The sequence below is a fragment of the Belonocnema kinseyi genome, chromosome 2, assembly GCF_010883055.1.
Source record: "Belonocnema kinseyi isolate 2016_QV_RU_SX_M_011 chromosome 2, B_treatae_v1, whole genome shotgun sequence".
Taxonomy (NCBI): domain Eukaryota; kingdom Metazoa; phylum Arthropoda; class Insecta; order Hymenoptera; family Cynipidae; genus Belonocnema; species Belonocnema kinseyi.
Window position 1 is genome coordinate 46,419,623 of NC_046658.1, and position 10,802 is coordinate 46,430,424.

The window sequence follows — 10,802 nt, forward strand, 5'->3', positions numbered from 1 at the left end:
TCAGGTACGATTGGAAACCGTCAATATAATTTTTAAATAAATTTTAATCATAAATTTAATATTTTATGACTTTTTTTATTCTTGATTTTTTAAATAATTCTTTTACTGAACTTTATATAACATGTAGATAGTCTAAAGTATATATTTTAAATTTTTAATGACGAAGTTAATAGCATTATTTGTTATTTCTTTAGGGAAAAGAATACATTACAAAGTCTAAAACTAGAAAAGACGGTATTGCTAAAGATATTCTAATCCCAGAGAGATCTTTCAAACCTATTGAATCCTGCTGTGAAGAAAAATGTAACCAAAAGTTTTCAAATGTGCAACAAGAAAAAGTACATACAAATTTTTGGAATCTCGGGAACTATAATGAACAAAATGTGTTTCTCAGAGGATTGTTAAAATGCAAGGATCCTATCCAAACGAATGCATGTGAAAAACTAGGGCGGTTAATTCATTGGATATATTTATTTCCTACTGACGAAGAAAATGTTCCGATTTGTAAGAAATTTTTTGTGCTTTTCTATGTTTGAGCAAAAGAAGAGTTGAAAGTGTTCAAAAAAAGATTTTAAACACGCAGCCTTTAAAAAATTTGGCAGGTGGAGTACGCGAAAGTTGTCGTAAATTAACAGAAAATTTAAAAAAATGATTGAAGAGCATTGCGAATCAATTCCACATCACAGTTCACATTACAAACGAAATTCTACCAACCTAAAATATTTTGATAATCCCTCATTAAATCTTGTAGAACTTTACAAATTATTCGGAAATTATTATAAAGAAAAAACGGGGGCTAAATTGACAATAAGTCAAACCGTTTATTTTAAGTATTTTCACTGAAATGTTGGCTTCAGTTTTAAATTGCCTAGAACTGACGTGTGCAATACTTGCCACAAAGAAGAGACAAATGGAGAGGTAAACGAAGAAGTAATTAATCACAAAAACAATGCTGAAATTTATTTGAAGTCAAAAAAGCAAATACTCTCTGAAAATAATAGTCTATGATGTGAATTTAATTTTGCACAGAATTTGCCACTACCAAAAATACCCGTGTCCGCGCAGTTTTACCTACGTTTAGCATGACTTTTTCTATTTAACGTACATGTACATACTACGAGCCAGAGTTACATGTTCCCTATTCTTGAGGGAATTGTAAAGAAGGGTGCTAACTCTGTTTGCAGTTTTATCAAATACGCGGTATTAAAAGAACTTGCTAAAGACAAGTTCAACAGCATAACATTATTTTCAGACTCATGTCCGGGACAAAATAAAAAGTACACAGTGTTTCATTTTTTGGTTTTATTGTCCATTTATTTGCAAAGCGAGATTAAATATGTGTTTCCAGTTCGAGGCCATTCTTCTTGCCAGTGCGACAGGAATTTTGGCACATATTCGCAAAAGCTGAAAAAATTAGAACGAATTGAAACTGAAGCTGAATATGTAGAAATGATTCGCAATGCTCGTTCACCTTCATTCACAATGGTCGAGAAGTGTGAAGATCTTCTGCAGGATTTTGAAAAATGTTTCAAAGGCAAAATGCGAAATCCAAAAAATTCCCTAATCAGCTAAGCGTTCATTTTGCATGTTTTTCCTGATGGAAAAGTGGATGTTTTTGACAACTATGAGTTGCAAAATCCAACCACTTTTTTCTTTAAACCTACGCTTAAACTAGAAAATCTTTCGAAAAGTCCGCCACCCTGAATTGGATTAAAAGCTGCCGAAATAAAGGATGTAAAAAATCTCTTCCAGTATTTAAGCGCTTAAGGAAAAGAATTTTTCGAATAATATTTTTTAAAAGTACAAACTCAGAATCCAGGTGCCGAAGAAACTGAAGAGAGTGACGAAAATGACTAAAAGTAGTTTCTAATAAAATATTGTTTGATTAATTTATTCTTGTTCAATAATATGCATAATATTATATGTTAAATGTTTAATAAATAAATTATTTTAATGATAATATCTGGAGTTACTATTGTGCATTTGTTTTTGGTAAGATTGACTTGACCTTTACGTCGTTCACTGCAGCGCGTACGTAGTCGGCCAGGCACGTTTTTGGGCAGCGTTAAGATTACCACTGGGATTTTAAAACATACATAATTTTTGAACTATTAATCCAATTGACCTAAAACTTTCCAGAAAACTTCTTTGAATCTTAGTGAACAACTTTCTCACTGAAAGCTTTCCGTAGCTTAAAATTCGTTCGCTAAACGAGGCGCTTGACGGTTAAAATTCATGATTTTTGCATTGCCTAAAAAAAAAAACTTTTTTGTTTATTACAATATTCTCGTTTTTCTTTCTTAGATAGTTTCAGAAGACCTAAACACGTACCTTCTATTGGGGAAATCGGGAAATGATGAAAATTGGCTAAATTAGCGCGAGTTGAAGTGAAAAAAGATGGGAATTTTTCGTTTTCAAAAAATTCACTTTTTACCAATTATCTCAAAAACTACAAAACCTATAAATTTTTTTAACAGGAAAAAAAGATGCGCCTTGAAATTCTCTACAAGTATCAGTCTTTAAAATTGAAATTAGAAAGATTTTTAAAATTGACATTTAGGACAATAATTCTCAGGCTGAATCCGGCCGTGTCCTATTTTGGTCGCCAGCGGTTCACTTGTATAGATAAATACTACAGTGTAACTTAGAAAACCCGGGTAATTCAGAGTAATTCGGCTTATTTGAAATAATCATATGTAATATGAAATCCAAATGCATAGGTAATCCACTTTCAATATGGAGTGATCCAGGTAACCTGTGTTCTTCAAAGTAATCTGATCAATCCAAATAATTCAGTATAGTCCTATGCAATCAGTGGCGGACTGGGTACCTAGGGGCGCAGCTGGGGACTCAATACTGAGGGCGACTACAAAAAAAAAGGTCATTGGAGAAAAGGGGAAAAACTGATTCTAAGGGACATAACGTGAACTTATTAGAAGTGTGTAAAACTTGACACCTCCCAAGTTTGTCATAACACCTTTTTGAATTTTGTTGAAAAATCGAAAATTCCAATTTTGATGCAACAACAAAAATCATGAAAAAAATCTGCCTGCCACGCGGGCACATTCACATCGCGCGCTCTGCGCGCGGCTCGCTTCGCTCGCACGTTTGAGCGTGCCTAGGGCATGCGACTGTTGGTTCTCGCGCTTCGTCCACGATGTTATATTTATCTCGCGGTTCGCACTTGGTCATGTATTTACATCGCGCTACACGCTCGGTCTTTATATTTTCGCAAAATTCTTGCGCAAACATGTTAAAATTAAGACTTAAAACATCCATCATTGTAATTTTGTAATTATGAATTCTCTTTCGTTAAAAGAGCTTAGCTCGAGAGTTTGAGCGCAGCTACGGCACGCGACTGATGGAAATCGCATTCCGCACTTGGTCTCTGCATTTCTTCGGCATTCGGGCACAGACCTTTTAAAATCAAAGATGAACGGACCGACAATTGTAATTTTGTGATTTTGAACTCTCTTTTGTTAAAGCTCTTTTGGCTTCAACGAACACATTGTCATCAGGTATCTCGTGCTTCGCACTCGATTTTGTCCAACATGTCAACTTTTTTACATCATATACAACACTTTTATATTAATTATAATACATTTTTTATGTAACTCTGAATGGAATTACTTATTAAAAAATTGCAAAATAAAAAGCAAATTTTATTTATCATGATTATTTTTGTATTTGTTTCTTATTTTGTTTTAAGTTGTATTCTAAGCTGCTATGCAACATGTATCATTTCAATAAATGTATATCATTACAATTCCTAATATGCATAAAAATTGAATCATATTAATTCTACTCGTCCTATCGAAAAATAATTAATAATAAATTTATAGATCTTTTTAGGCGAACAATTGTTCTCTGGTAATTTAAGTACATACCTTGTGTCGTTTTTTCAAACAAATTGAATATTTTTATTTAGAACGCTATTTTTACGATTAAAGCGAAAACTAACTGTCCTTTCAAAAATTATAGTTTTTTTTGATTAACAAGTTTTGTCTTACTTTTTCTCGTAGCTTATATCGAAAAGTGATTTATTTTTAATTTGTAGTTCTTTCCAGGGCGCGTAATTTGAGTTTTTTCATTTTTTTCGTATCTTGCATAATTTGACCAAATAATGGAATTTTTGAATTTTTTATTATTTTTGGTGCTATCAAATTTGGAATTTTCAACTTTTTGACCAAATTAAAATAGTCGTTATCATCTTGAAAGAATGTGGTTTCAAACATTTTTGGTACGATCAAATTTGGAATTTTCAACTTTTTGACCAAATTGAAAAAGTTGTCATCATTATCTTGTAGGGCTTTTAAAAAGCAACGATTTTCTTCTCTAGTCTTTTTTTCGTATCATGCGTTGTTTGGCCTAAATTGTTCATTTTAGTTTTTTTTTGTTTTTGAAAATTCTATGACTCTAGTAATTTTTTATTTTTCGAAAAAAGTCATCAGGATAAATTGTTAAATTTTTTTAATAATATGAATAACCGCACAGAGAATTTTTGAATTTTTAAATAAGTGGACTCAAAAATATTCAAAATATGCCTACTTTTTGAATTTTTATCTCAAAACGTGGACATTTGACAAAAACTGGGGGGAAGGTCAAATTTTACACAAATCTAATACCTTCTCTGGTGAGAATGTAATAAAAACTTCATTTTCGTGTTCTAACTATACAAGTTACAAAAAAAGATGAATAAAAAAAATTGTACATAAAAAAATGGTTAAAGAAGTTTCGATAGCATGTTTAGTTTTTGTTGTATTCGTAAAAAACAACATAATAAACTAAGAATAAATGAATTTTTGCGGATAAAGACACAAACTACGAAAAAAATCCATGTAAAAAATGTTTTCACCCACAAAGGTGCTCCAAATTAGTTATCAATCATTTTTCATGGAACGCGTAGTTTTTATTTCAAGCTTTGTTTTAACAAGGTAGTGAATATACGTCTGTTTCAAATGAATGCATATAATGAATTGTTATAATATAAATTGGTTGAAACGATACATTTTTCAGGGTAGCTAAGAATAAAATTTAGATCAAAATAAGGAACGCGATTTTAATACATAACTTCTCTTTGCCCTCTCGGATTCTAATTCCATTCTAATTCTTGATGTCCACAAATTACCATATCATTAAAATTACGAAAAAATGTTTAAATTTAGATAAAATAAAAATTATTATAGCAAAGTTTAGCAAAATATAGTAATATTTTACAATTTCCAAAACAAATAAATATATCCTTTGATCCGAACTCTTGACATATAAGCTAGTAACTTGTTTTAGTGTAAATTTCTACTAATGAGTAGTCATTTTAATATAAAAATTGAGTTTAAACTTAAAAATTACTCAAATAATTATATACAGCCGATAATAAGTCGAAATTTTGTAATAAATTAAATGAGATAGCCCCTTTCATACTTGTAAGCTAAAATGGAGTCATGCTTTTTACATAAATAAGTTGAACTGGGAACTCAGTTAAGGTAAGTATAGGTGCCTTTGAAATTTAATATATTTAAAACGTCAAAATAGCATCAGGTGCCCATAAAAAGGCATTTAGTCGTCCTATACATTTTTAATATATATACATTGGATTGCATCCGAAATAAATAAATTTTAAATGCCGTAATGTAATTGATGACGAGAATATTCCTTTCACTTTTATTATTTCAGTCTAAATAATTTATTATTCATTTTTAAAATATTTTCTTAAATAGGAACTAAAAAATGTATCAGGGAATTTCTTAAGGATAATATGGGTCGAAAGAAGTAGCAGGACACTTTCTTACTTTACTGGTATTACTTATGGGAGTACAAGTGTAACTCTTGGATATTCTTTTCACTCTCTATTGAAATCTAAAATATATTTATTTGTTTAAGCAATATACTATTTTTTGGGCGCCTTAGAATGGCTTAGGGGGCGCCAACCAAGGGGGGTGTAGCCGGGCAACCCTGGCTGCGCCCCGTGCCAGTCAGCCACTGTATGCAATCCACTATTAATTCAGGCTAATGCCGTTTTAATCCTAGATAATGCACCTATATAATCATGGGGAATTAGCTTGTAATCCTAGAGAATAAAAGCGTTGCCCTAGGTCATCGAATTGTAATACTAGGCAATCTAATTGTAAACCTGGGTAATCTACTAATAATCTAGAGTAGTTCATCTGCAATCCATTCGTAAACAGGAGTAGTTCAAGTAATATAATGTGATCCTATACATATAAAACACTTGTAATCAGGTGTTACTACTTGTTAAAGACGTATAGTCTGGAGTAATCTGGTGTTATGCTAGGTAATAAACTTGCAACTCGGCGTAATCTACTTTCACTGGACTTCATTCTTAGGAGTTGCTTCTCCATCGAAGTTTTTCAAGCGAGTCTAAGTCCTTTTATAAGAAAAGTCACTTCAATTTATATATACACCATTATGCTATTTCCCTTTCGGGGTAGTCATGACTCACTCGGTGGGGGAAAGGAGTAGTGTGTGGGAGGGATAGAGAATTTTCAGATTGATCCAGAATTCTCGTTTTATTTAACTAAATAACACCTTCGTTCCGCAACACTGCTCTGACCCAGGTTACTGATCAATCTCTCTAGCAATTACTCCAAGTGAAGATCCTCACAAAGTCGTTATGTAAGGATCCTTACTTGGGTCTATTAGTGGCCAAGTTCTTCTGTTTTAGGTATCATTCACTCTAAAGACTCTTTTTTATTAACTATTTGTCGCCATACTTTTCTGTCCTGGCATACTTCTCTAGCTTCTTTTATGTCCATCCATTTTTTCATGCAGGCTCTCGTGTTTCTGTGACTTCTTATGTCTATTCTAACTAGAATCTCATCCACATATTCTAATCATTCTTTCCGCAGTCTACCTCTGGGCACGCTGCCATTTACTTTAACTGAATACACTTGTTTCGTTAGTCGTTCATTTGGCATTCTCTCAACATGCCCGAACCATTTTAACCGATTTATTTCCCATTTATTTACTAGCGTCTCTTCTGCACCAGATTCTTTTCAAAGATCTCATTACTTACTTTGTCCATCGGAGTTTGCCCGCATATTATGCGCATGGATCTCATGTCATTTTCCTTAATTTTACTCTTATTTTTTTCTTGATGAGTCCATGTCTCGCTACCGTATAGTACAGTCGGTACAAATATAGAATTATGTATTGCCATTTTAGCTTTATTTGATATATTTTTACTTCTGATAAGGGGAGCTGATCTACTAATAACCTTCTTACCTTCGTTTATGCATCTATCTAATTCCTCATCTATCTTCCCGTCCGTAGTAAATAAGCTACCAAAGTATACGAAGCGTTAATTTTGAGGCCCATGCTCTTTATGCTTGCATCTAGTTTATTCAACATTCTTTGTAAGTACCCTTACGTAGCTAGTTTGTACTTCCCAAATCTTTGCTTTTGTTATTTTCATTACCCTACGAATAAGTATTTTTGAGTATATTTCAATTACGGTACTTAATAAGCTAATCCCTCTGTAATTATTGCAGTCGCTTTTATCTCCCTTTCTTTTGCATATTGGTACGATAATCGCTTTTTTCCAATCGTCTAAAACGTCTTCCATCTCGAAACATAAATTTATCAATTCGCACAGTCTCTGTGGTATGTACTCGCCACCGTGTTTAAGCATTTCAGCGTTAATACATTCTACCCCGGCAGCCTTACCGTTTTTCAAGTTCTTAATTATATCCCTAACCTCAGTGACACAGACTTTCTCAATTCAGTTTTCTATCGCATCGTGTTCAACATCGCAGTTGTGTTGTCCTATAGCTTCATCTCCGAATTGTCTCCTAAAATAGTCTGTGAAAGCCTTTAGTATTCCGTCTGCATCATATACTATCTCCCCCCTACTATTTCTCATGTTGACAAATTCTGTACTTTTGTTTCCTTTCATTTTTTTATAAAGCAGTTTCTTGCTTCCTTCAATATCGTTTTGTATTTTCTTCTCTTCTTCTGCTCCGATTGTATCTTTGCGTTCATTAACTGATCGTTTGAGTATCCTGTTTTCGTGTCTATACTCATTTCTATATCTATTTCTTTCCTCACTGCTAAGACCTGCGATGTTCAAAGTTCTCCCGTATGCTTCTCTCTTTGCTTTTTGGGCAGCCTGAATTTCATCATTACACCACGCATGACCGGACATTCCTCCTACAAATGCGGTACCACACACTTCGATCGTACGCCTAACAAGGATATGCCGTAACTTTGTCCAGGCGCCCTCTTTATCTGTGTTTTTTATACGGTCCTCCCATGTTGCCCTATCTATGCCTTCGCTTATCTTATTTTGTGAATCTATTCGCACGTCTGGTTTCTGTAGGTTCTTAATTTTGATTCGCGTTTGTTTTGTTGAAACAAAACTTTGTTCTGTTTGTGAAAATGACTCACATACTTGACATTCAGAGAGCAGGAATTCGAATGCTTATAATAGTTACCCATTGACAGTAAATCACATAAAAGTAAGTGAATTCGCCCTGTTCCTGTGGCCAACCTGTTACCTTCCATATCCTTTCGGAGTCAAATATCTTGAAGTTGCTTTCGGTAGCAAGCCATTGAGGTCCTTAAAGCGTCGAAAAGCGTTACGGCACGGGACGAGTATAAGAAACAGAGGGAGAAGAAGTGAGATAGAGAGACTCCATTATACCGGTTACTTTTTGCTCGAAATCAATTTGTAGAGCACAGTCGATTAATTTTGAGGGCTAGCCAGGTGGTTGGGTCTAACCGCCCAAATTCACGGCAGCAAAACACACAAGCAAAATAGAAATGAAGCCGGGTATGAGACGAAGGATGGCTGGATATAAGGGTTACGTAGGGTGGTATTACGTAGGTCATCAGGGGTCGAAGAGTTCGTCCATTATGTTAAGTGGTGTGGTCCAAACTAAATCAGGCAAGATCCACTAATCTGTAACTGATTTGATCTATAATGAAATTGCACTCATATCTCGAGCCTAGATTCTTAAAAGTTACTAAAGATTTCTACTCAAATGGTCCAGAATCATATACGAACCAAATCCATTTCAAATTAAGTAAAATTTTAAAAAGACTATAGGTCATGGTATAAAAATAATTTTTTGTTTGAATATTTAATTCTGGAGTGGAAAAGGGGACGCGTATTTCACAGTTGGACCACAACACTTTCTTGTAAGTTCCGTTCTTAGTTAAGGACAGATTTATATTAATCAAAATAATGTTTGAAAAATCGAATTTTCTTCTTTTTCTCATAAACAACAATAGGCTCAAAAGAATGTTTAGGTGAATGTTTATACAGCTATAAAATTTATTTTAAAAATACCACCTGCTCTTTTGTGATGTTTTGCATCGTTTAAAAGAAAGAATGAAAAATGATATTTTAAAGAAAAATGCCTGCATTAAACTGATAAAGCTGACCTATTTTATATTAGCATAAACTTTTAAAACAAAATTGGAAAAAATTACAAAGGTGACCTTTTCCTGAAAATATTTATTTTAATGATTTCAAAATTTAATGGAAGAAAAGAATGTTTTATTGGAAAGCCCCACCTTTTTTATTTTGGCACATACTTGTTCACAGTTTCTGCTTGCAGAAGAAAGGCAAACCATAAGTTTAATGGGGGTTTAACCATTTTTGAGTCCGGGAAAATGTTTTAAGTTCAATTTTCAGTTTGTTCTATAGAAAATCTACTTTCCAGATTTAAATAAAAGATAGACGCCATTTAATTATTTTTAAAATTTTGTCGAATCAGTTTGCAGGAGCAAAATTTTTTTCATCGAACAATGAATGAAAATTTTGAAAACCTAAGAAAATCTAAGCTCATTCGAAAAATATTGGAATTTAGACCAAAATTCTGTCTATTTTTGAGAATTCGTCAGTAATCTACTAATGATTATAACAAAACGAAAAAAATTGTGATTAATATGTGAATTACGTGTTCCTTTATGTTCAAAATAAAATGATATATCCTTTTAAAATGGAATTGGTCTACATTTTACGTCTCAACACTACTCTGAAATTTATTAAATACTTTTCCGAAACGGAAAATTTTTGTATTAGTCACGTTAATAAGTTTCTTCGGAAAATTTCTAATAAATGCTTATTGCAAAAATGCTTTTAAGAGAAAATTCAACGATGTTTCAAAATATTTCGAATAATTTCGGAAAATTTTGAGAAAAATGTAGAAGATTTTAAACAAAAATGTTTAAGTTTACTAGATTAAAAAACGTTTGAAAAATGTCCAGTAAAATAATGTCGAATATTTTAGAAAATTTTAACAAAAATGTCACAACAAATTCATATAATTAAAAAAAATAATTAGGCGCTTTAAAATGCAAAAAAAATTAATTAAATTTTTTTAAATTTTCAAAAATTTTCGAAAAAATCTGGGAAATTTTAAGGTAGTTTTTTTTTTAATTTTAAAGATGTTTAAAAACTTTATGAAATTTTCGAGTCAGATAAGAAGATACTTAAGAATTTTACGAGTATTGAAGCCATTAAAAGTATTGTTTATTTTGAAAATATTTTCAAACATTTTTAATTTCTTTAAACCTCTAGGGAAATTTAAGATCAAATTTAAGTGTTCAAAAACTCTTTAAAGTAAATAGTTATTGGAAATGTTTATTTTGTATTAAAAATAATTTTTTTTCTTCAAGTTGAAAAACTGCATGAGAGCATGACGCGCGATTGATGATGCTAGTTAAATTAATGGAATGTTGAACAAGTTGATAAGTTCGTATACCTTGGTAGCTTATTTACTAGGGACGGGAAGATAAATGAGGAATTAGATAGACGAATAAATGAAGGTAAGAAGATT